Source organism: Mauremys reevesii, linkage group 12 (assembly GCF_016161935.1).
Source record: "Mauremys reevesii isolate NIE-2019 linkage group 12, ASM1616193v1, whole genome shotgun sequence".
In the NCBI taxonomy this organism is placed as follows: Eukaryota; Metazoa; Chordata; order Testudines; family Geoemydidae; genus Mauremys; species Mauremys reevesii.
In genome coordinates, this window is record NC_052634.1 from 32,215,551 (window position 1) to 32,239,179 (window position 23,629).

The 23,629-nt window shown below is 51.4% G+C and overlaps 1 non-coding gene and 1 pseudogene across 1 annotated transcript; both read left to right on the forward strand.

Moving 5' to 3' along the window:
* Window positions 1–23,629, forward strand: part of LOC120375680 — a 1,085,709-nt pseudogene that overhangs the window by 416,822 nt on the left and 645,258 nt on the right.
* On the forward strand, window positions 4,472–4,545 carry TRNAT-UGU. The gene has a single exon. It is a non-coding gene; the product is annotated as a tRNA-Thr (tRNA).

Here is a 23,629-nt window from a genome sequence, read left to right on the forward strand (position 1 = left end):
TCGTGGCCAAAAAAAAAAAAATTGTTGTGATTAATATTTTCATGGGATGGTCTGGTTTGAAATAAAGCAGAAGGCTTGAATTGAAATGCAGATATTTGTTTTGTTCAACTTAAAATACAAAGTGTTTGGATACATCAGAAAAATGTGATCTATTAAAGTCTAATATATTTTCTTAAGTAAGAGAAAGAAACTACATTGGCCAAATCTTTTAATTGAAAATTGTTGTTAAAATTTGCATACTAACAGTCTTTGGAAGCGAGGACATGAAAAGTTAACCCACTCCCCATATTGTGCATGGCATCCTTCTGGCTACCTCAGATTTCTAGCCAGAGGGCTGGGGATGGTGGGAAGCTATTGAACTAGAGCTTGTATTAAATGAACTCCTCAAAGTGGGTGTGCTTGTCCTGGCTTGTTGTTCCAAAGCTCTGTAATAAGGTTATTTTAGTAGAAGGGTATATGTGGCATACATTAAATAATAAGACTAATGTACTGTATAACAGCAATGTGTATGTGTTCATTGTTAACAAAAGGTGTATAAGTAAAAAGTAAAAGTTTCCTTTGTAGGTTAAAAAAGGAAGCCAAAAAGGAAAAAGAACGAGTTAAATGAGAAAAACTTTAACTAGCAAGCTCAGTCCAAAAAAAAAAAAAAAATACACTGACTTCGTTCAAGGACACTTGGCTAACAACCAGAAAAGGGGGGCTGTACAATCTGCAAAGACACTAATGCAATGTGTTAGGTTTCCTTTTTACACAGGTAAAGACGCACTACCCGAAGACCCTAGCAGCCCTGCCACTCCATGGAACCTGGAGACCGGATCAATGTACAGGTCCACCAACAAAAGACTGCTTTGGCTCCACGCTGGAAAGGCCCTTATTGAGTCCTGCTGATTACCAACACCGCTGTGAAATGCCAAAAACTGATTGCTTGGACCCATGATTCTCACTGCAAAAAGACCCATCCACATCAGGAGAACTCTCCTATATGATTAGCCTATTCCTTCTTCTAGCTCCACTGTGCCTTCTGGACAGCAGGAAAAAGGACAAGGTGACGTGCTAGCTAACCTCTCCCTTGTCCGCTGACAGACCTACTGTGCCTTTGAACTTTTCTAGAAGAATCAAAAACCATTACAGGGTGATGTGCTGATAATCTCTCCCCTGTAGAATGCTAAACTACAATTGTTTTGGGAAAGAAGAAAAAAAAAAACACTCACTCCACTGACATTGCCAAAGTCCAGGAATTCCTGACTAAAAAGGACATTGAGAACTGACCCTGGTGAAGAAACCCGAGGAATTATACACTGGCAGAAAAAACTTGTGGGACCCATGTTTGGGAATGTGGAATTAATTGGATTTTGGGGTTTATTCTACAGGCTGCGCCCTGTGTTTTGGATAAATCCTTTAGTATGTCTTGCCCTCCCTAATGGGATTTTAAATGATATTGTCTTTATCCAGTTTCAGATCACTTTTACATACCCAGATTGCTCACAAGGGACTGCCATTAGATTAGCACAACAAAGAGCCTGGGTTATTTCCTATAGAAGGAAAGGGAATTGATCAGATCCCTGTGGGCTGGGGCCAATAGTGTAGCAGCCATTTGAAATATTCTTAAAAGCCAAGAATATGCTAAGAAATTGGGCCAACTAGAAAAGGCCACTAGCCTTATTTTTGAAGACAGAGATGGTATTAAATATCACTAAGACTGGGAAGGCATTGCAGTGGGATCTAGTATGTTTAGAAATCCAGGATTTCCTGAATGACCAGCTGATGGCCATTTGGAGTAATCTTGAGCACCAGACTTGGCCCACTGCCCTTACAGACACATCTGAAGTACCATCTGATCTGTGGTCATGGAAACATATTTGGACACTTTCTGGATGAAAGTGTGTACATTTACAGTGCTCCTTCCAAGCATATGGACCGGTTAGGGTGGATGTGGGCTCCACATACCGAATCCTGCCGGGTCCATGGGGAGGATGCATATGGGACTAAATTATTCACTGAGACATCTGGGAAATTAAACCATTAGGTATACCTACCTGAGTTATAGTCAGTGCCCCAATCCCTTAGTTGTTCAATGAACAAGGTTCCACTCTTTTGTCCATGCATTCATTCCTGGGTTGGGGGTGACTAAGCTTAAAAGAGCAGTTGTAAATATTTCTGCAGAGCTTCATTGCTTTTTGGCCTCAAAGTGTGAGAAAACTCAGCCAAAAGGTTTGGTGAGTATTCTCAAAGGGGAGTTGTTGGAAAAATCATAGTGCTAATGAAGCCTTTCCGTATTAGGCCTGAGTAAACCAAAGTTATGTTATGCTTGTCCAAACTGTGTTGGAAAGCTTACAGAACTCATTAGACTGAAGGCCGTGTATCTACCTAAGTCAGCTATTTCGCTTATCAGTTTTGTTTGGCTCCCCAAGTATATGTTGGCTCCCCAAGTGTTTGCAGCTGCGTTCACATGTATGCATCCAAAGTATCTAGTACAAAGGGTCAACGGATGTATCTTGTGTCCCCTTCAGAATGACAAATGTATCCTCAACAGCTGTATGTCTCTTGTAGCCCCCACAAAATGATATATGTATCCTGCGTACCCAATTATCCACAGGGTTTATAGGTCAACCAAATGACGTAGACAAACGTAGGCTAAGTTGTTTGTTACCGGCTATAAAGGTAGGCCGTTTGGCCATGAAAGGTGTGTCTCTTTCTCTGGCACTAGCCGAGAGGAACACCCGCTCAGCTGACCGATCAATAAAGGGTGTGGTACTCGTCTTCCTGTCTCCGTGCCTCCTTGGTGTAATTAGGTAAGCTCCAGGGGGAAACGAGCCCTTTTGGCTAACACTGGGACCTGCCCAAATTATTAAAATACCCTCAATCCGAGCAAGGCCAGAACAGTGAACCAGAGCTAGTGTCTAGGCCAAGCTGTTCTGAAGGAGGCAACTCAAACATTTTCTCCCTGCTTCCCTTGGAAAAGTCTGACTGAGAAAACAAAATTCCCCAAACTGAAAATTTTCTGCTGAAAAACCAATACTAGTCTGGTTGGGGACTTTGGTTTGCAAGTATTATTGTTATTATTCTCTGCTGATTTCTGAGTCAGTTCAGTCTTTGTCCTCCAGGTGTGTTTCCAGCTGCTGAGTTGTTGGGGAGAGAGACCAAGTCATGATGTCTCTTCCCCTCTTTCATAGTTTCTTCCAACTTGCTAGGAAGCTCCTTTGCTACCATGTGACTCAAGCAGTGTCCATTGTCTCTGTGCTATCTCGGAGAAGCCTGCATTGTACACGGTTCCTGGGATAGTCCTTGGGAGTGTGGATCCCCTCAATGGGCCAGCAGCGAGTCTGGCTCCTTCCGTGTCACACCTGAAAGGCTGGTGGGGGGCATTTCCCAACCTCATAACATATCTCAGTAACACACACAGAGCAAAACTTCATAACTTCCCAACCAATGCTACACACACAATCCAACATGATATTAATGTTCAACAGATCAAGACTTTTGAAATGATACGTCACAAGGCAGACTTTGAACAAACCATGTCATCATTATATGAGAGTGGTGAATATGGGGCTTCTAGGTGCTGCTCTGAGCACAGCCTGCCACACCTGGGCTTACATTGCAATGGAGATGTACCCTTAGAGTCCATCTCTCCTGGGATAAAGATGGCCCACACCTGACTCTCTGCCAATCCCCACTGGGCCGTGACAAGTGTTGTTCGTGTTTGTATTCTATAAAGCAGAGGAGCAGATGAAGTTTTGCTCCCAAGGTTTGTGTGTGATTCTTTGGACAGGTCTACACTATAAAATTAGGTTGGTGTAATTACATGACTTAGGCTGGCAATGCAGTTCTATCAAGCTAATCCCGGTTAGATAGTGGCTCAGCTGTCAGAACTTTCTGGAGCTATGAAAAGGGAGGGGCCCAGCCTCTGTAGCAGGAATGCAGGGCAGGTGAGTTCACGGCAGGCATTGTGGGATACTGGTGGAGGCCAGTTATGGTGATATAATGACCAGCAGCATTTACACTGACAATTTGTCACTTTAAGTTTGCTGCAAAAAGCTCTAGGCCTCTCGTCGAGGTGGTTTTATTTTGTCACCAAAACAGGGCAATTTTGTCGCCAGACGTGGCATTGCAGTGTGTGCACCAGCCAAAAACTGCTGACCGAGGGAGCGTTGTGTGTTTTTCACACACCTGAGCAAAATAATGATGCTGAAGTAACCTTGTAGTGCAGACCTGGCCAAAGATTTTCTCTCTCTCTCTCTCTCTCTCTCTCTCTCTCTCTCACACACACACACACACACACACACACACACACACACACACACACACACACACACACACACACACACACACACACACACACAGAGCTTGCAAGGAAAACCTCACCTGCTGCTCTGCTTTGCAGAATCCAAACACAAGCAAAGCTTGTCAGGCCCCAGTGGGGTTGGCAGGGAGTCAGGTGTGGCCAGACACTGTGTTTTAGCCACAGGCAGGCACCATGGCTTAGCTGGCTAAAGCACCTGTCTTGTAAACAGGAGATCCTGGGTTCAATTCCCAGTGGTGCCTTATTGACTAACCTTTGGGCAACCTGGTATTGGTTACTGTGGGAAGGCAAAACACAGAGCTCTTTGGTCCAGCCCAGTATAGTTGCTTAAATTATACTCACAGGCACTGATAACAGACTTACTGAAAGTTTGGGAGTTAAGAGCTGATAGGTCAGTGGTTCAGCCTGTCACAGATGTCCCCCTCCCTCTGGGACAGGGGCAGGTCTGGGCTCTCAGGCTGAATGGCTCATTGTGGCTGCCAGAACCTGTGGGCGGCTCATTTAGTTTGCACCGAGGGTTGAGTCCTGCTTTGTGCACCGTGTGTGAGAATGAAAATCCTAAACCACCCTTTGAAATAACGAATGCAGCAGGACGTGTTATTGTCCCTGCCCCAAAGCAGACAGACCAATGGAGAAATGCCATTGAGTCCAGGGTAATACTCCCCTGCCATTTTACCTTGTTTGCTTGCTAAACTCCCTCCCAACCTTGAGGGCTCCCAGAGCCCGGTATTGAGCCTGAGCCGAGATGTCTACGCTGCAAATTTACCACCCCACGGCCCTAGCCTGGGAGCCTGCACTGGCACGGGACAGAGCTGGGTGTTTCATTGCAGTGTGGACATAGCCTAGCATTATGTCTACACTGCCATTAACACACCCAAGTCACTATTCTCAAACCCTGGGTCAGTTGATTCAGGCTTGTGCTGCAGGGTTATAAAATAACAGCGTAGACACTTGGGCTTCAGCCCAGCCTCTGAGACCCCACGAGGGGAGAGGGTCTCTGAGCCTGGGCTCCAGTATGAGCCCAGATGTCTGCGCTGTAGTTTTTAGCTCCACAACCTGAGCCCCAGGAGCCCAAATCAGACCATCCAGGCCAGCAGGATTTTATCACAGTCTAGATGCCCTCTCAGGGTATGTCTACACTGCAATGTAAGCCCAGGGTTAGCAGAAGTCATGTCTGCAGCCCCAACACATAAACATAAACCACAAGGGAAAGACCCAACCCCCAAATAAGCTGGGCAGTGTCCTTCTCCCTACGATTCGTAAGTCCAGCAACTAAAAGTCCTTTAACATGAGCCATCCCCGCTCTGCACCCCACTCACAGCTGTTGTCCTTAGTCAGTGCAAGCCCAGAGGTGCCTCTGTAGAGTTCACCTGCCATCCTGGGTGGAAAAGTGGGAAATAAGAAGGCCCCGTACTCACTATGTTGTCTAGGGACTCACTCATCCCTCCACAGCCACCCTGTCCTAACGTTGGTCTAACACCTACATTTTAGTATTGGGACCCAGGCCCCATCCCACTTGGCTTTGGAACCCCTGTCCCCTGCTTAGCAAGTGCTCTTGAATTGAGGGTGAGTCCCTCCATCGGGGTCTGCCAAGCACAGTTCTGCTGCCCTTGGGTCACACAACAAGGATAACAACCCTTTATTTCTCCTGCCCCAATAACAAGGAGACTCGGAATCTAACACCAGCCACAAGTGATCATTTCGGCAAGCAACCCAACCTATTTCCAACATACTGTAAAATCCACATGCAGACTCCTACACGAAACCTTGCAAGAAAATCTTCCTGAGGGGGTGTGAAGCACCTGCTGCTGGAGGGAAGGAGGGAGCCGTGGGTTGGGATTGAAGGGCACCGGGAATAGGAGGGGGCTGTGGGTTGGGACAGAGGAGAAGGGTGAAGAGGAGCAGGCTCTGGTTGGGAGTGAGGAGCAGTGAGCATAGGAGGGGCTGAGGGTTGGGTCTGAGGGGCACTGGGAACAGAGGGGACATGGGTTTAGGCTGAAGAGCATCTTCATTTGGGGATCCAGCAGGACAGGGGAAGGCAGCAGGTGATTCTAAATCCTTAGGGATATTCTGTGTGTTTGTGTGTGTCTGTGTGTGTGTGTGTGCAGGGGAGGAACATGCTCTATGACCAGAGGCCTTTATTCCTCCAGGCTGCAAGGACAGAGGGGCAGTCAGGAAGTTGCCCCTTCAAACCCACACACAAAAAGGCCCTTCTGAGGAAAGGGAAAATCCTGAAGAGAAAAAGTAACATCAAAGAGGACTACAGAAAGGACAGTTTAAGATCTTGGCAAGTAGTTTATCACCTGACTATGGACTTGAATGCTGGACCTTCAGATTAAAAGTCTGACGCTCAGCCAACTGAGCTAGCCAGGCTCACAAAGGAAAAGTGGAAGCTGGTGCAGAGGAGAAACTAGTCAAGAAAACAAGAGCGGGAAACAATACGGGAAACCTGCTGCTCTCTCTGGCCTGGTCAGGGGGCTGTGCCGATCGGGTGTCCGGACTAAGCTCAGCATCAATATGGTGATCCCTGGGAAGCTGGGGGTCCCCAGGTTGCCTAAGGAGGGTGAACTGGTCCAGGTCGGAAACAGAGCAGGTCAAAACTCCCGTGCCGATCAGTAGTCAGGCCGCACCTGTGAGTAGCCCCTGCAGCGTAGCCTAGGCAAGACAGTGAGACACGGTCTCTTTTTATACACTCCCCCTCCCCCGCAGAGACTGGAGCACCCATTGTGGGATCCTGAACTGGTGGGAGGAGGCACCATGTACCAGGGATCCCGAAATGCAGAACAGGGACACCCACACACCAGGCATCTTGCAGCAAGAGCTGCAGTCTTGATTTACAAACTGCAAGTGATGGGGAATTTACCACCTTCCTTGCAGAGCTTGTTCCACTAGATAATTAGCCTCACGGTTAAAAAATGGTCATTTCCAGTTGGGATTTTCTGACATCGACTGCAAGCCAATGGGGTCTTGTGCAAATTTTGTCAGGTGAATTAAAGAACCCTTTAAATCACATATCCCCCCCTCTGGGAATTTGTAAAACGTATTTAAACCAGTGATTAAATCGCCTCTTAACCTCCAGTCAATGAAATCAATTGAGCTTCTTCAGTCTCTCGCTATAGACATTTCCCTTGTTTTTAAAGGCAAAAATCCTGCTCTTTCCAATGGGAGCTGCTGCTTCAATGTTTAGTTTGGGGAGGGATCTGGCTGCACTCAGAGATCTGCCCGCGGGTTACAATCTGCGATCCGAAGGGCCGAACGCAAACAGCGTTTAGATGGGACCGTTAGTGCTGCCCCCGTGTGGCCAAAGATTAGAACTGACCAGCAGAGTTTACAGCTGGAGCCTGGGACGCTCCTGAACAAACTGGGCACGAAGCCTCTCGCGTGGGACCCTCGCTGTGCAGCAGGAGGCGGAGGGAAGCTGATTCTCAGGGTAGCTCCCTGCCAGGGTGAGCCGGTGTCTGTACTAAGCTCGGCATCAATCAGGTGATTCTGGGCAGTTCGGGTCCCGGGCTCCCACAGGAGGGTGAAGCAGGTCACCCCTGGAGCAGGTTAAAGCTGCAGGGTGACAGTGAGGTTGCTGCCCCTGTGAACAGCTGCTGTAGCACCGCCTGGGCAGGACAGGGAGAGCCAGTTATACCCCCCCCCAGCCTGTATCGGGGGATGGGAGCGCTCACACCCTGGAGACCCACCCACCAGAGATCTACGGGGGGGAGAGTGGCACCCACACACCCAGGATGTTGTAGGGGGGGACAAGGGCATCCACACTCCGGGATCCTCTGCAGAGGGACGGACACCCACACATCCAGGATTCTGTATGGGGGGGAGAGGTACCCGGACACCTGGGCGGGGAAAGGGGTCACCGAAACATCCGGGATCTTACCTGGCAGGACAGCGGCGCCTGCAGCTTGATATGAGACGGGGGCAGGGGGAGCAGAAGCATTTCCCAGTTCCAGGCTGTCCCCGTCTGGCCAAGGCACAGAGCTCACAAGCAGAGTTTAAAGCTCCAGCTGCCAAGCTGCAAAACAAGCCGGGCTCTGTGGCTGGTGCCTGTGATCCCAGCGCCTGGGGAGGCTGAGGCTGGTGGATCGCTTGAGCTCAGGAGTTCTGGGCTGCAGGAGGCTGTGCCGATCGGGTGTCCACACTAAGTTCAGCATCAATATGGTGATCCCGGGGAAGCTTGGGGTCTCCAGGTTGCCTAAGGAGGGGTGAACCGGCCCAGGTCGGAAACGGAGCAGGTCAAAACTCCTGTGCTGATCAGTAGTGGGATTGCACCTGTGAGTAGCCCCTGCAGCGTAGCCTGGGCAAGACAGTGAGACACAGTCTCTTTTTAGACACCCCCTGCAGAGCCTGGAGTGGGGGATGGGAGCACCCACACGCTGGGGATTCTGACTTGGGGGGAGGGACGCCCCCCTGCAACACGGGTCTTGAAAAGCGGAACAGCGACACCCACAGAGCCTGGATGGGAGCGAGGGGAACCATATACGGGAGCTAGTTCATGGGGTGGGGGACACACTCATATGCTCCGTTGCACCATTCTTAATGAGAAGAACGGGTGCATCCGCACAACACGGATCCTTAATGGGCGGGGGGACACCCACACACTCCACTATTAACCAGGAGGGACAGGTGCACCAGACACCCCCAGTAGCGTGGAGAACACCCACATCCACCGGATCCCTCATGGGGGGTAAGACAGAGGGGATTGTAATGGGGCCCCGCACACCCACGCACCAGGGATTGTTAAGGGTTGAAGGGACAGGGACACCCACACACACTGAGATCACGTCCTTGGAGGAACGCAAACCCTCCACAGAAGGACCTGGTCTGTTCCATGATGGCAGCCCAGCCTGGGTGAGTCAAAGTCTCTTTTTATACAGCCATGCCCCAGAGATCCTGACTAGCGGGAGAGAGACACCCACCCACCAGAGATCCTTAATGGTCTAGGGTGCACCCACACACCAGGGATTCTTATGGGTGGGAGGAATGGAGACAGCCAGACACACTGAGATCACTTCCTCCCAGGAGCCTGGGCCAGACAGGGAGACACAGTCCCCCTTTACATATGTAAGGGGACTGTTGCCCCCTTACTAACATTCAGTGGGGGTGTTTTGGTTGCTAGCTCCCAGCACTAAAAGGGGAGGGATCGATGGCAAATCAGGACCCTGAGACTGACAGTCCCCAGGAACAATGGCAAGAGGCCAATGCTCCAGGTCAGCCTGATTGACAGGGCAGGCCGGCTAATCAGGAAGACAGAAGGCTAGGGTGGGTCCCGTCCTCCGTGTGTGAGCAGGAATGTGCCGGAGTCAGACAGAGTGGGGCTGAGCAAAGGAGAAAGCAGGGGCCCAAGCTGAGCTGGAGAGCAGAGCCGGGCCAGATCCAGAGGGGCCAGAGGCACAGCGCAGAGAGAGCAGACCCTGTGCTGGGAGCGGAGCTGGAGCCAGAGAGCCAGAGGCACAGCGCAGAGAGAGCAGATCCTGTGCTGGGAGCGGAGCTGCAGCCAGAGAGCCAGAGGCACAGCGCAGAGAGAGCAGATCCTGTGCTGGGAGCGGAGCTGCAGCCAGAGAGCCAGAGTGTGGTGAGCAACTGGGGCCAGCCAAGGAGGGGAACCTTGGTAAAAGGGCCCAGCGCAGAAAGACGCTCCAGCCAAGGGTCCATGCAGGCCAGGCTGGGTGGGGGACCTTAACCTGCCGGGGGGCTGGCACTGGGAAGAAGGATCCCACCACCCAAAGCCCGGAGGTGTGTGGTCACCACCATTTCAAGTGTCCCACCCACAGCATCCCTGCAGCACAGCCAGGGCCTGAGAAGGAGGCCTGGGGCCTACAAGGAACAGACTGCAAAGTGCCTTGATGTCCAGAGACATTGTTTGTAATGTTCCCTGCCGCAGAGCAGGGTGATGTGTTTCCCTGTAACCGTTCCCATTTATTCTTATTCTTTTCTTTAAATTGATTGTTAAGTAAACAACTTGTATTTGCTTTAAATTGTCTGGAATAATCAGTGGGTCAGGGAGGTGCCCAGTGCAGAGAGGGTACCCCGGAGTGGGGACACCTTAGCCCCTGTCCTAGGTGGCCACAGCAGGGTTGGGGGTTGAGCCCCCCAGGAATCCTGGGCCCAGTCTTGTTGGGGCTACGAGAACTCTGCCAAACAGGAGAGTCCTCAAGGGCAGGGAGGCCTCTGGGTAAAGGAAGTGGGAGCGAGGACTCAGATCCTTTCACTAGCCCACTTCACCAGGGTAGCACAGAAGCCAGGAAAGTTCCCCACAGTAGTGGGACCATTCCCCCGCTTACACATATCTGCCAGACAACCTTCCTCCCACCCCCTCCACAGAATGTTCTTATTTGGAGGTGAAGCCAGGAAACCACATGGAGGATTCTTATCTGGGGAACTGGGGGGACCCACTTACCACCAGAGATTCTTAAGGGCAGGAGGAACAGGGACTCCCACATCTGCAGCATGGGGGTGGGTCGCCTGCTGGGATCATCTGGGCATATTTCACCTCGTCAGCTCCCTGCCATTGCCTTGGGGGCCCCTTGTTCGCTGCCTCTGGCACCCAGTTTAGCCTCCGTCCTGAGGGCTGAAACGCTTTGATCTATCTAAGGTCTGTGGGATCAATGTGTGTCATGGTGTAATTCTGTGTTATTCGGGGGTCAGACTAGCTGAGCTAATGGCCCCTTCTGCCCTGAAACGCCATGAAAACATTTCCCTGGTTTCTCCTTGCGCCTGACAGACACCACGGTGAGGGGCCCAATAGAAGATCCTGGACACAGCGCTCTGGCTCTTACTTTACTTGGGGACGTCAGCGCTTTCCTAGCAAAGCTGCTGCTAAAGCGCTGGGTTTGGGGAACGGTTCGGCTCCGATTCAGAGATCTGCCTGCGGGGTGTGAACCTGCCACGAGGAGCGGGAAACGCAACCAGCACCGGGAGGCGTTGGCTGAGCTCCGGGCTGCCCCGTGTGGCCAAGGCTTAGAACTGAGCAGCGGAGTTTGAAGCTGGCGCTGGGAGGGAGCTGAACACGCGGGGCACGAAGGCTCCTGTGTGTAACGCTTGTTGGGTGGGCAGCTGAGCGTAGCTGATTGCCGGGGTTCAGGGCTGCAACCAGGGGTGCTGAGCAGGTGTCTGTGCTTAGGTTGGCCTCACTATGATGGTTTCTGGGAAGTTTGGGGTCACCAGTCCCCCTAGAGAGAGGGGAGTGAGGTCAGTCCAGTAAAAGGAGGCTTTCAAAACTCTGGTACCGATTGGCCATGGGACTGCCCCTGTGAAGAGCCGCTGCAGCCCTGCCAGGGAGAGCCGGTTTCTCTTTATGCAGCCCCCCCCCCCCACTCACCCATTGCTCAGGACAAGGGTTGTGCTCAAAGATCTGTGCCCCGTGTTTTCACCTCCATGTGAAGCGCGCAGAGCAAATAACCTTCAGCGCATCAGCTCAGTTCCAGGCTCCACTTCCACCCGCTCTGAGCGCAGAGCTCCCAGGCTGAAGCCTGAAGTTGGAAGCGGGAGACCCTGTAACCAGCTGGGTCCCGTGGCTGGTGCCTGTGATCCCAGCTCTGGGGGAGGCTGAGGCCAGTGGATTGCTTGAGCTCAGGAGTTCTAGGCTGCAGGGGGCTGTGCCGATCGGGTGTCCACACTAAGTTTGGCATCAATATGGTGATCCTAGGGAAGCTTGGGGTCCCCAGGTTGTCTAAGGAGGGGTGAACCGGCCCAGGTTGGAAACAGAGCAGGTCAAAACTCCCATGCTAATCAGTAGTGGGGTTGCACCTGTGAATAGCCCCTGCAGCGTAGCCTGGGCAAGACAGTGAGACACAGTCTCTTTTTATACAGACACCCCCGCAGAGACTGGACGGGGGGATGGGAGCACCCACACAATGGGGAGTCTGACTTGGGGGAAGGGACGCACCCAAGCAACACGGATCTTGAAAAGGGGAACAGAGACACCCACAGATCCCGGATGGGGGCAGGCAGGGGAAACCACACACTGGAGCTAGTTCATGGGGTGGGGGACAGAGACACCCACCAGAGATCCTGGATGGGAGCACCCACATGATGGGGATCTTGAACTGGGAGCAGGGAAGCACCATGTACCAGAGGTTCTGAAGGGGGAACAGGGACACCCACACACCACGTGTCCGCAGCAAGAGCTGCAGTCTTGATTTACACAGGGCAGTGATGGGGAATTAACCACGTCCCTTGCAGAGCTTGTTCCACTAGATGATTAGCCTCATTGTCAGGGCCGGCTTCAGGAAGTGCGGGGCCCAATTCGAACAGTTTCGATGGGGCCACGGCAGGGATGACTAAAACAAAAAAAACCTTAAAAAAAACCCTTTCATTTCTTCCATGTATTATTTACTTTCCATGACTATATAAATAATAACAAAATTATTATTACATACATTGCATCATATATTAATTAGCTGATTTGCACTTTCATATCAGGAAAATAATTTGTTTTGATAGTTGTACAACTGATTTTCTTCATTAATGTTTATTTTATTAAAATTTATAAATTATTTCCTTATTAATATAAAATTGCCCCCTCCTTCCCCGCCCCCCCCCAGCGCCGCCCGGCTCCATGGAAACAAACCCTCCTTCCCCAGCTCCGCCCCATCGAAACAAGGTTCGGGGGTGGAGGGAGGAAGAAACAGCACACATGGGGTGACCAGATCACAGCAGTAAAATAGGACCTGCCCCCTCCCTGCTCAGCCCCACCATCACATCCTTCTTCACCCCCTAGCTCCCTGCTGGCTTGCTGCATCCCTCCTAGTCAGTCCCCCACCACCACTCGCCTCCTTTCACCTTCTCCCTCCCCTGCCAGAAACCCCCATGCCCGCCCCTAGAACTCCTGCTGGCTCACTGCTCGCCTCTTTGACCACTCGCCACTTACCCCCTCACCCTTCCCCCCAAGTATAAAGCCTCATTCAAAGACCCAGGGATCCCTATATTACTGCACACCGCAGTCAATCAATGCAGTTGTAGATAAATCTCTGCATTATGCATTTTTGTATAACTTTTATATGACTTTGTATTGAACCTTGGTAATATGTTATAGCAGGCCCTAAAGGTAGTGTAATTAAGGTAAAAGAAAAATGTCTTTTTGCTTGGAGTAGAATAAGATCTTCCCCCCACTTTGTAATCAGTTGCCCTGTTGAATGGATGAGGTGTGAATGAGGAAGGTGTGGAAGGCAGCACCCCCAGACAGCTGCAACCCTTGGAGAGGGGCAGGGAGCCAGACGGAGGAGAGCTTTGCCCAGGCTGAGTGGGATGGAGTTTGGGTGCTGGGTGCAGGCGCTGGGCTGGGGCACCGGGTGGGGTGCAGGAAGGGTGGAGGGGTGAAGGCTCTGGGCTGGGGCACAGGGTGGGGTGCAGGAAGGGTGGAGGGGTGCAGGCTCTGGAAGGGATTGCGGAGGGCTGGGTGCAGGCTCTGGGACAGAGTTTGGGGGCCAGAGAGGGGGTGCTGGGTGCTTGGGGGGGCGGGGAGGACTGCCATCACATGAGGCTTCCGTCCTCCTCTGCTGCCCCTCACCATAGCCTCAGTGGGGAATGGGGCTGCCCCTTGCCCAGTGTTTGCAGGAGTGGTGGCTGGGGGGAAACCCAGTCAAACTCTGGTTTTACTCTTTCGTTGATGGGTCACTTTAACCCATTACACACCCTTTCCCGCCTCTCTCACCCCGCTTTTCTACTGGGCTTGTTTGCTCTTTTCGGTGGAGCCAGATGAAAACCACAAACCTCAGTGAGAGCAACAGGCTGGAAGACTAGACTGAACCCACCACCCAGCCTAGTCCATCCCAGAGCCCAGGACTGAGGGCAAATGTCCCCCCACCCCCCGGCCACCTGTTTCCACTCCTGGCCTCTCCCAGCACTGCCAGCGATTCTGTATGGCTGCATGAGGCGGGATTTCAACCGGACCCCCCCCCCCCGCTAAATTCACCCCTGTTTTGCAACCACTCTGCACCAAGAGCACCTTCCTTCCCTGCCCTAGCTGCTGGATGGCTAGAAAGCTGAGCTGGGCATTTGATTGATCTGGAATATTATCATGCCCCCCCTCAAAAAAACCTTAATATCCCCACAGCTTTGGGGGAGGGGAATAGCCCCCCCCGAAAGCTGGTCTAATTTATTGTTGTAGGGCAAACGAAGGAGCCATAGTTTAATGGAAATATTCAGCCCCTACAGAGATCTTGCAGCAGGGAAAGCAGAGTTGATGGGAGGGAACTGGTCTGGATAGGAGCCTCCGTCCTCTTTCTTTGCAAAATAATTTGGAGAGGGGAATCAGATCATGCCGTGCCTCAGTTTCCCCTCTTGCCAGGAAGGGTGCGGGGGGAGAGAAGTCTCAGCCTGCCGTGTTGCAGACCTTTCGCATTCTCCCCTCTTGATGTATTTGGTTTCCTCCTCCAAACCCCCCTCTCTCTCACCTGGAGTTCACAGCACTAAGTACCGGCTCGGGGCTTTTTTCCTGGGTTACATGATCCCGACTTTAGTTTTGAACCAGACACAGGCAGGCACCAACTCACCCTCAAACAGCAACACCACGAAAACCACAACACCAGCCCAATATTACAAACCTCTGGGAAATCACAGGGTCAGACACTCACGGCTGGAAGCCCCAGCAGCTGCTCAGGTGAGTGAGGTCACGGCAGAGATTCCTGTCTCCCACCGGGCCGGAAGCTCCCTCGGCGTCTCCTCCAGGTGAGTGCTGGGGTGGGGAGGAAGGAAGGCTGCAAAGCACATGTGCCTCCTCCTCCCCTCCCCTCCTGACCTGCAACACCCAGGCGGCTGCCTCTGCCTCAGCCGGCCAGGGTCTCTCGTTGCCTAGCAACAACAGCTGCTGCTTCCGGGAGACGCTGCCGGTGCGGGGCCCTCTCAGGCGCGGGGCCCAATTCGGGGGAATCGGGCAAATCGGCCTAAAGCCGGCCCTGTGCTCAACACTACGAGTTTATATCGAATTGAGCAGCGTTAAATCGCATTAACCCTGCACCGTCCACACAACGAAGCCCTTTATATCGATATAAAGGGCTCTTAATACCGGTATCTGTACTCCTCCCCAACGAGGGGAGTAGCGCTGAAATCGGTATTGCCATGTCGGATTCGGGTTAGTGTGGCTGCAATTCGATGGTATTGGCCTCCGGGCGCTATCCCACAGTGCACCATTGTGACCGCTCTGGACAGCAATCTGAATTCAGATGCACTGGCCAGGTAGACAGGAAAAGCCCCGCGAGCTTTTGAATTTCCTGTTTGCCCAGCGTGGAGCGCCGATCAGCACAGGTGACCATGCAGTCCCAGAATCCAAAAAGAGCTCCAGCATGGACTGTACGGGAGATACTGAAGCTGATCTCTGTATGGGGAGATGACTCTGTTCTATCAGAACTCCGTTCCAAAAGACAAAATGCCAAAACATTTGAAAAAATCTCCAAGGCCATGATAGACAGAGGCCACAACAGGGACTCAACACAGTGCTGAAACTTAAGGAGCTGAGACAAGCGTACCAGAAAGCCAAAGAATGAAATGGACGCTCACAGAGGGAGGGGCGACTGATGACTGTAGCTATCCCACAGTTCCCGCACTCTCCGAAAACCATCTGAATTCTTGGCTGAGTTCCCAAAGCCTGAAGGGTCAAAAACATTGTTGCGGGTGGTTCAGGGTATATGTCGTTCCCCCCTCCCCCCTCCCGTGAAAGCAAAGGGAAAAAATCATTTCTCGCCTTTTTTCAATGTCACCGTATGTCTACTGGATGCTGCTGTCAGACGCGGTGCTACAGCGCTACACAGCAGCATCCCCTTCCCTTCCCTTCCAGACAGCAGACGGTACAGTAGGACTGGTATCAGTCATCGTCATCCCGTGAGTGCTCCTGGCTGGCCTCGGTGAGGTTGCCCGGGGGTGCCTGGGCAAAAATGGGAATGACTCCCAGGTCATTCTCTTCTTTAAGCTTTGTCTAATGGAGATTCAGTCCTGCCTGGAATATCATAGCAGCTGGAGGCTGCCCTCCCCTCCCCCCTTTGAGCTCTACTTGCAGAGGCAATAAAGTCAGTGTTGTTTCAAATTCTTGCATTCTTTATTACTTCGTCACACAAATGGGGGATAACTGCCATGATAGCCCAGGAGGAGTGGGGGAGGAAGGAAGCAATGGGTGGGGTAGTTGCAGGGGCACCCCCTAGAATGGTATGCAGCTCATCATTTCTGACCTGGAGCGGCTGTTTGCCTCTCTGGTTCTTTAGTAGGCTTGCCTGATAGTCCAGACAGGACTGACTCTCCCTTTAGACAAAACTTAAAGAAAGGAATGACCTGGGGAGTCATTCCCATTTTTGTCCATACGCCCCCAGCCAACCTCACCCCTCCTCCTGTTCCCGCTACCCCCTGCCCCAGCCCAGAGCCTGCACCCTGCATCCAAACTCCATCACAGAGCCTGCACCTCAGAACCCCTCACCCACCCAAACTCCCTCCCAGAGACCAGCCTCTCACCCCTTCTGCACCCAAACTCCCCCCAGAGCCTGCACCCCTCCTGCACCCCAATCCCCAGCCCCAGCCCAGGGCCTGCACCCTAGACCTACTCCCCCCACCCAAACTCCCTCCCAGACCCTTAGGCAGGTGAGGGGTGGAGTTTTGGGGGGCGGGTTCTGGACAGTATGAGTGACATTATTGGCCCACTGGGAGGACTGGAGGACTGGCACTGGCCCTAAGGTAAATTGAGGTTGAGACCCTGCTTTAAGGGATTGGAGCAATGCTGGAGAGACTGACGGGCAGGGAGCTGGGGAGCCGTGTGTGCTCCAAGGAGAGTTGTTGTTGTGCTCTGGTGACACAGAGCGGGGGTGGGGAGTTTGTAAGCTGTGGTGTTTGTATAGAGAGAAAGTTTACTAACTCCCAGGTTAAAAACTGTTCCTGCTGTGGGCGATACATGACGCTCTCTGTTGTGAGTGTAGGTCAGTGGGTGAATGTTTCCTTGCAGGGTGATGGGTTCCTAGTTCTAATCCAAGTGATTCCCTTTAAAAACTTTTTCGAATGAAAATCAATTTCCAGACCCATCTCCAGTATGTTCAGGAGTTCTCTGAATGGGGGCAGGGGGCTTGAAATGAATTTAAACACTCAGCATTTTCCTGTGCAAATGAATAAAGACCTAGCAGAGCTGTCCAGCAGCTGAAATCAGTTCCAGTCCTCGGCGTCTCTGAGAGGGACACTCAGTAGCTGAGGCATGTGGGACACCTCTGTGGTGAGGACAGGTGAAAAAATGCTGGATTCAATGAAAGCTGAGCCCATAGGAGGGGAAGGTGAACGGCAGCACCACACAGGGTCATAACACTCAGACACGGGGCCTCACTGTCACTGCCCCTGTGTTTTCCATTATTTCTATCCTAAGGAACATACCCTCCCCCTCCCCTCCCCTCCCCTCCCCACACACTGTCACACACAACCTTCTCCCCTTGAGCCCCATCCCACCCCTACCCCTCTCCCCTCCCCACACACGCCACGGGACACAGCCTCTCGGTGACTCACCCAGATGGGGGCTTGTCTCTGCATCTCCCCAACAGGGGAGCAGAGAGCCGAAAGGGCCACAGGAGACCAATGGAGCTAGGCAGGGATAGAAAATACTTCCCCTCCCTTCCCAAGAGTCCTGTTAATCTCACCCATGGGACATTCCAGCACCGGGTGGGCTCAAAGCACCAACCTTCCCCTGAGCAACGGAAGGGGGAACCAGCTCTATCACACAGAAGGAGACTCCCCACCTCTGCTGCTGCCATCCTGCAGCCTTTAATATGGATTTGTTTTAGCTAACGCAACCCCCCCACACTCCGCTAATCCATCAATGAAACATGGAGACAAGCTACTGAAAGCAGGGTATAGGGGTGCAGTGGGTTAGTGCCCAGTACTTACAGAGCAGTGCTGAGTGGAGTTGTGCTGAGGTTGCGAGTTCAAACCTGACTTAGAGCACTAGTTTCCTTTAAGCAAATGGCTTCTGCCAACCATTTTGCCCTGCAGAAAATACAATTGCAGCTCAGGAGACACCGAGGTCCCCTTGCTTTACAGAGAGCAGGGCAGATTCCACAGATCTACCAGGCTCTGCTCTCTGCCAGCCGCCTGTGTCAGGAGGGGTCAGGCAGAGCCTAGAGCACTGCCCTCGACTCCCACTCAGTCTTTGCTCCCCAAACCACCTGTGTGCTCACCCTCTTCGCTGTGAGACTCAAACCCTGCCTGGCTTTCGGTATGTTGGGGCGGGGGGGTTTGTCTGTCATGTTGATGTGCATGTGGGTCCTGTGTGATTTTGGTGGATGCCATGCATAGTTTTGTGTGTGTGTGTGTGTGTGTGTGTGTGTGTGTGTGTGTATGACTTTTGCATGCAGATTGTTTTTTGCTAAGTATTCTTTTGGTATGTGGGTTTTGTGCTTTCTTGTTGTGGGATTTTGCTGTACTTTTTGGTGTGGATTTGTTCTATGTTTTGTGTGGCTTTCCCTTATGTGTATAATGCTCTGTGTGCTGTATGGGGTTGGTTTTTGTTTATGTCTATGTGGGCCTGTGCAGTGTGTGATTTTCTCATTCTCTCTATGTGGGTTTGTCTCTCTGTTTGTATCTTCATGTGTAAATTCACTGGAACTTTTCAAACTCTCCACAGCTTTGCCAATTTTCACCAGGAATTTTTCTCCATTAAAAAATTCTCACTTGTTCCCTACCAGTTGGTGACCATTGCCCCAGGGGACTGTCAGTCTCAGGGTCCTGATTTCCCACAGACCCTTCTATTGGGACTGGGAACTAGCCAACCAAAAACAAAACAGCAGCAGGTCCCATGGTGTAATGGGCAGCCCTCAAGATTCCAAATCCTGCAATCTGAGTTCAAATCTCAGTGGGACTTTGTGTTAGCTGGTGGTCAAAGTGCTTTCCTGTTTCCAGCTATATAAAAGTGAGTCATTTCCCTCCTGCTGGGTGACTCCTACCCACTGGAGCAAGGTCTCTGGTTGGGGTCTACAAGTGGCTCTGGGGGTTGGGATCCTCGCTGCTTCAGCTGATGCCCATGAGTTCAGTGCTTGTGGCCACACTTTTCCTCTTGCTCACATGGCACGTGAAGAAAGCAGTGCCAGGGCCAGGCTTGATAGGCAGGAGGGAGGCAGAGTCCCAGGCTGGAGCCCAACACACCTCTCCTCCTCTAGGCACCTAGAGCAGAGGCAGCTGGTGCTGACAGCTCCGAGGGAAGGCTTATAAGCCACAGAGCAACTGAGGGCGGGGCTAGATGAGGGCAGGACCATGCCTAGGTGTGGCCAGCAGACAGGCAACAAGACTCCCAGCCAGCCTGCTCCCTGCCATGCCAAACACCCCCTGAAAGCCACCTGCAGACCAGCATTCAGGGCGGCTGCTGAGGCTCTGTGGCCAACACCAGAAGATGGTAGGAAAGCAGGGCCAGCCCCCGTGATGGGGCCTCTTACCATTCCCACTCATGGTGCTCACTTTTGCAGTGGGGCAGAAGATTTTACCCCAAGAGGCTTTTCCCCAGCTGGCGAGAAGCAGAGAAACACCCAGGCTCCCAAGGCGCTATGCAGCAACCCCCTCAAGCACAGGGACAGGCGCACACTTGGAAGAGGGAAACTGCTCCACACACTAGCCCGGGCAGCCGCCCATTGTCTTTGGCAAGTCAGGAAGGGCAAAGGCAAGTCTGGAAGCACCTGGGGCTCATGCCCCAGCCTTTGTGACACCCAACCCCCAACTCCTTCCCGGGGCTCTAGCTGAAGGCAGAGCATTGGCCTGAGTGGCCAGGAAGAGGTTCCAGATTTGAAGGGAGCAGGACTTTCAGCACAAAGGTAAAACTGCACAAGCACAACCACGAAGGGACTTGACCCCTCAAGTTCTTGATGCAGACACCTTATCCATTAAGCCATGTGGATGCCTACTTCAGGCACTTCTTTGGAAAAGGTGGACACTGTGTTTCTTGGGTCATCTATTGAGGGGGGTGAGACTTTCTGGGCACAAGAAGTCGCGTTCCCAGTGAGATGTGAGACGTAATTTTATGGAGCCAGGTGCAGGGCTTTGGCAGGGAGGCTCAGGCATGAGGGATTGGGGTGCAGCAGACAGACCGGCTGTCTAGGTGTGGAGATTTAGTCGCACTGAGGCACAGGAGGGAGGAGGAGGAGGAGGAATCCTGCTGACAGGCAGTGGCTGTGCAGAAAAAGAGGAGGGGTTCTGGGTAATTTTTTTGCCTCTCTTTTGCCTGCCTGCTCGCTCTTGTGGTGAACTCAGTGGGTAGAACATCGGGCTCTTAATCTGAGGGTCCAGGGTTCAAGTCCCTATCTGGGTGCTCAGCTTTTAAGTTGCCTTGTGTGCCAGGAGCCAAATTCTGTTTACAGCCTGTGACGTTATTGATATAAATGGGAACCATATAGAACATGGGTTGCAACCAAGGTCCTGTGGTGGCACCAAATCCTAAGTAAAGGGGGTCATATAAGGTGTCTAAGACTGGGTTGCTGGTTATGATTATGCTGTCTGTATGTCTGTGTATCATTTTGTAGTTTAAGTATAAGTATTGGCTCTATACTGTCTATATTTTGTATTATGCTCTGCCTCTGGGAAGTGTCCCAGACAAAGCTGATGTTAGCCCTGCATAGCTGGCTTGATGGCCCATTAAAGGGCCATCAGCTACACAATTGACCCATGGAGAGAAGGCAGACACGCCTTGTGACTCAGCAAAGTATGCAGGGACTGGCCCATGTGACTCCAGACTCCATATTTTTGCTGTAAGTTTCCACCGTGAGGACAAAGGGATTCTTACACCTGGAAAAGTCTATATAAGGCTGATGCATCATCTCCATCTTGTCTTCAATCCTGCTTCTGACCTCTGGAGGAACTTTGCTACAAACTGAAGCTCTACACCAGGGACTGAGGACCCATCCCAGCGGGGGATGCATTCCAGAGACTTAAATTGAACCTGCAGTTTACTCCAGCACTGCTGCAAGCCTGAACTAAGAACTTTGCCATTACTGTATGTAATTGATTCCATTTAACCAATTCTACCTCTCTTCTCTACCTTTTTCCCTTTGTAAATAAACCTTTAGATTTTAGATTCTAAAGGATTGGCAACAGCGTGATTTGTGGGTAAGATCTGATGTGTATATTGACCTGGGTCTGGGGCTTGGTCCTTTGGGATTGAGAGAACCTTTTTCTTTTATTGGGGTGTTGGTTTTCATAACCATTTATCCCCAGGACGAGTGCACTGGTGGTGATACTGGGAGACTGGAGTGTCTAAGGAAATTGCTTGTGTGACTTGTGGTTAGCCAGTGGGGTGAGACCAAAGTCCCTTTTGTCTGGCTGGTTTGGTTTGCCTTAGAGGTGGAAAAACCCCAGCCTAGGGCTGTGACTGCCCTGTTTGAGCAATTGGTCCTGATTTGGCACTCTCAGTTGGGTCCCGCCAGAATCGCTCCATCACAGTGGCGTAGTCGTGCTTGGATCCACAGAACCAGGTCAATTAAGCTTTGGGTCAGAACCCCACGCTATCCAAAATTTAAATGTGGGATTGAGAGTTTGGTTGGTTAAAGGTCAGTGACCATGAGACAGAAAGCATCAGCAAAAGGAAGGAAACTGCAAGCCTTGAGAGACAGCCTGCAGTTTGATTATGAGCAAGAACTGGCAAAAAATCAAATGGAAGAGAAGCAAGTCTTGGCCCAGCTGGAGAAAGAGGCGGCTGAGAGAAAGAGAGAGGCGGCTGAGAGAAAGAGAGAGGCTGCTAAGAGAGAAGAAAAAGCTCGTAAGGGACGTCTGGAGCTGCTGGCTGCTGAGGAGGAGACTCGCAAAATACAGCAGGAGACTCACAAGATGCAACAAGAAACTGCTAGACTCCAGCTCCAAGTCAAAAAAGCAAGGGAAGAACGGCAGAAACTGTATCCTCTTGAAAATCCAGTTTATAACTGTGTTGATATATGGGGTTACTCTGGGCAGTTTTCTATGTTTAACCAGTTTTGCTATGGCTGGGGAGATGGGAGTTCTAACCTGGGGGGAAATATCTGTTTGTCTGTGCAAGAAAGCAGTGTGTCTGTAAATGAAGTTTCTGAATGTCTGTCTAATGTCTCAGAAGTGAATCTGGAGTTAAATCAAGAGCAGAAAGATCTCATTGGGGAGGAAAATGTTTCTCAGGTTAAATCCATAACTGAGGAAGGAGAGGGTAAATTTGTAATGGGTAATGGATTGGTGGCTAGTGCAGCTTGTAGAAGTAAACCTGAAATGGGTAACTGTGATTTGCTAAAAGTAGCTCAGTGTAGTGAAAAGAGCAGCAGCTTATCTGTTGGGAGAGGCAATGTGCCTGGTAGGGAAAGTTTGGAGGAGCCTAGGCAGCCTTGTGAGCTGATGGCTTTGTCTAATCAGCAGTTTGGGAAGGGAGGGATAGTGGAAGATGAGTGTCCATATCCCTTACCTGTTTCCTGTGTGGAGAAATGTGACAGTGGAGGGAATGTGCCTATGTCGGTCAGGGGTATTGACTTGCCTATGAAGGGAGCTACCTCGGTCTCCAAGCAGTTGTCTGTGAACAGCCCTGTGTGCTGGGACAAGGGAAATGAGATCCCAAGCTGTGTGTCTGGTAAAGGAGAATGTGTCTCCGGCTCTTCTGTGTCTGTGGAGCAGACAGAAGGTGCCTTTCAGCCTGTGATGGTTGAGGGTGATTCAGTTGTCTCGGAGTTGGTTGTAAATACAGCTAAAGCCCAGGAAGGGAATAGTCCTGAGTTTGTGTCTGCTGGGGAGAATGGCACTGTGACTAGGTTGCATCCAGTTAGTGTCATAGCAAGGTCCCAAAGACCGGACAGTTCTGGTGCGTGTAGTTTGCCAGTTGCTAATGTGTGGTTGGAAAAGGGTGCAGCAACTCTGTCTGATCAGGGTGATACCCTAGCCAGGGCACAAGGAGAGCATGAAGGTGATTTAAGTGTGTTACCTACTGACAGTTTGACAACTTGTAGCAAGAAGGAAAAGATTCCTGAACTTGTTCATGGCCAAGGGAAGGAGACTGCTTCGGACCTGTTATCTAGAAAGTCTGTAGGTGTGCCTAAAAGGGGATTGTGTAGAAATCCGCTTGTGGGGCCTGAAGTGAGTCTAAGTGTAAGTGAGACCCAGAAAGCGGCTGTGGTTGCTCAGGGAAGCGTTCCTGTAGAGCAAGCCCTAGGTGGAGAGGGGAAGGGCAGAATTTCTGTGAGGGGTGAATTGCTGCTTAGAGAAGCTCCTGGGGAAAGGAATCCTCATGGTAGCCTGTGCAAGCAGTTTACTGCAACTGAAGGGTGTAAAAGTGATTTAATCAAGGAAGTTTCAGTTCCTAACAGCCAGAAATTTTCTGTTGTGAATGGATCCACTGACTTTCCTTTTGAGAGATCCAGTGTGGGCAGCTTTGAAAAG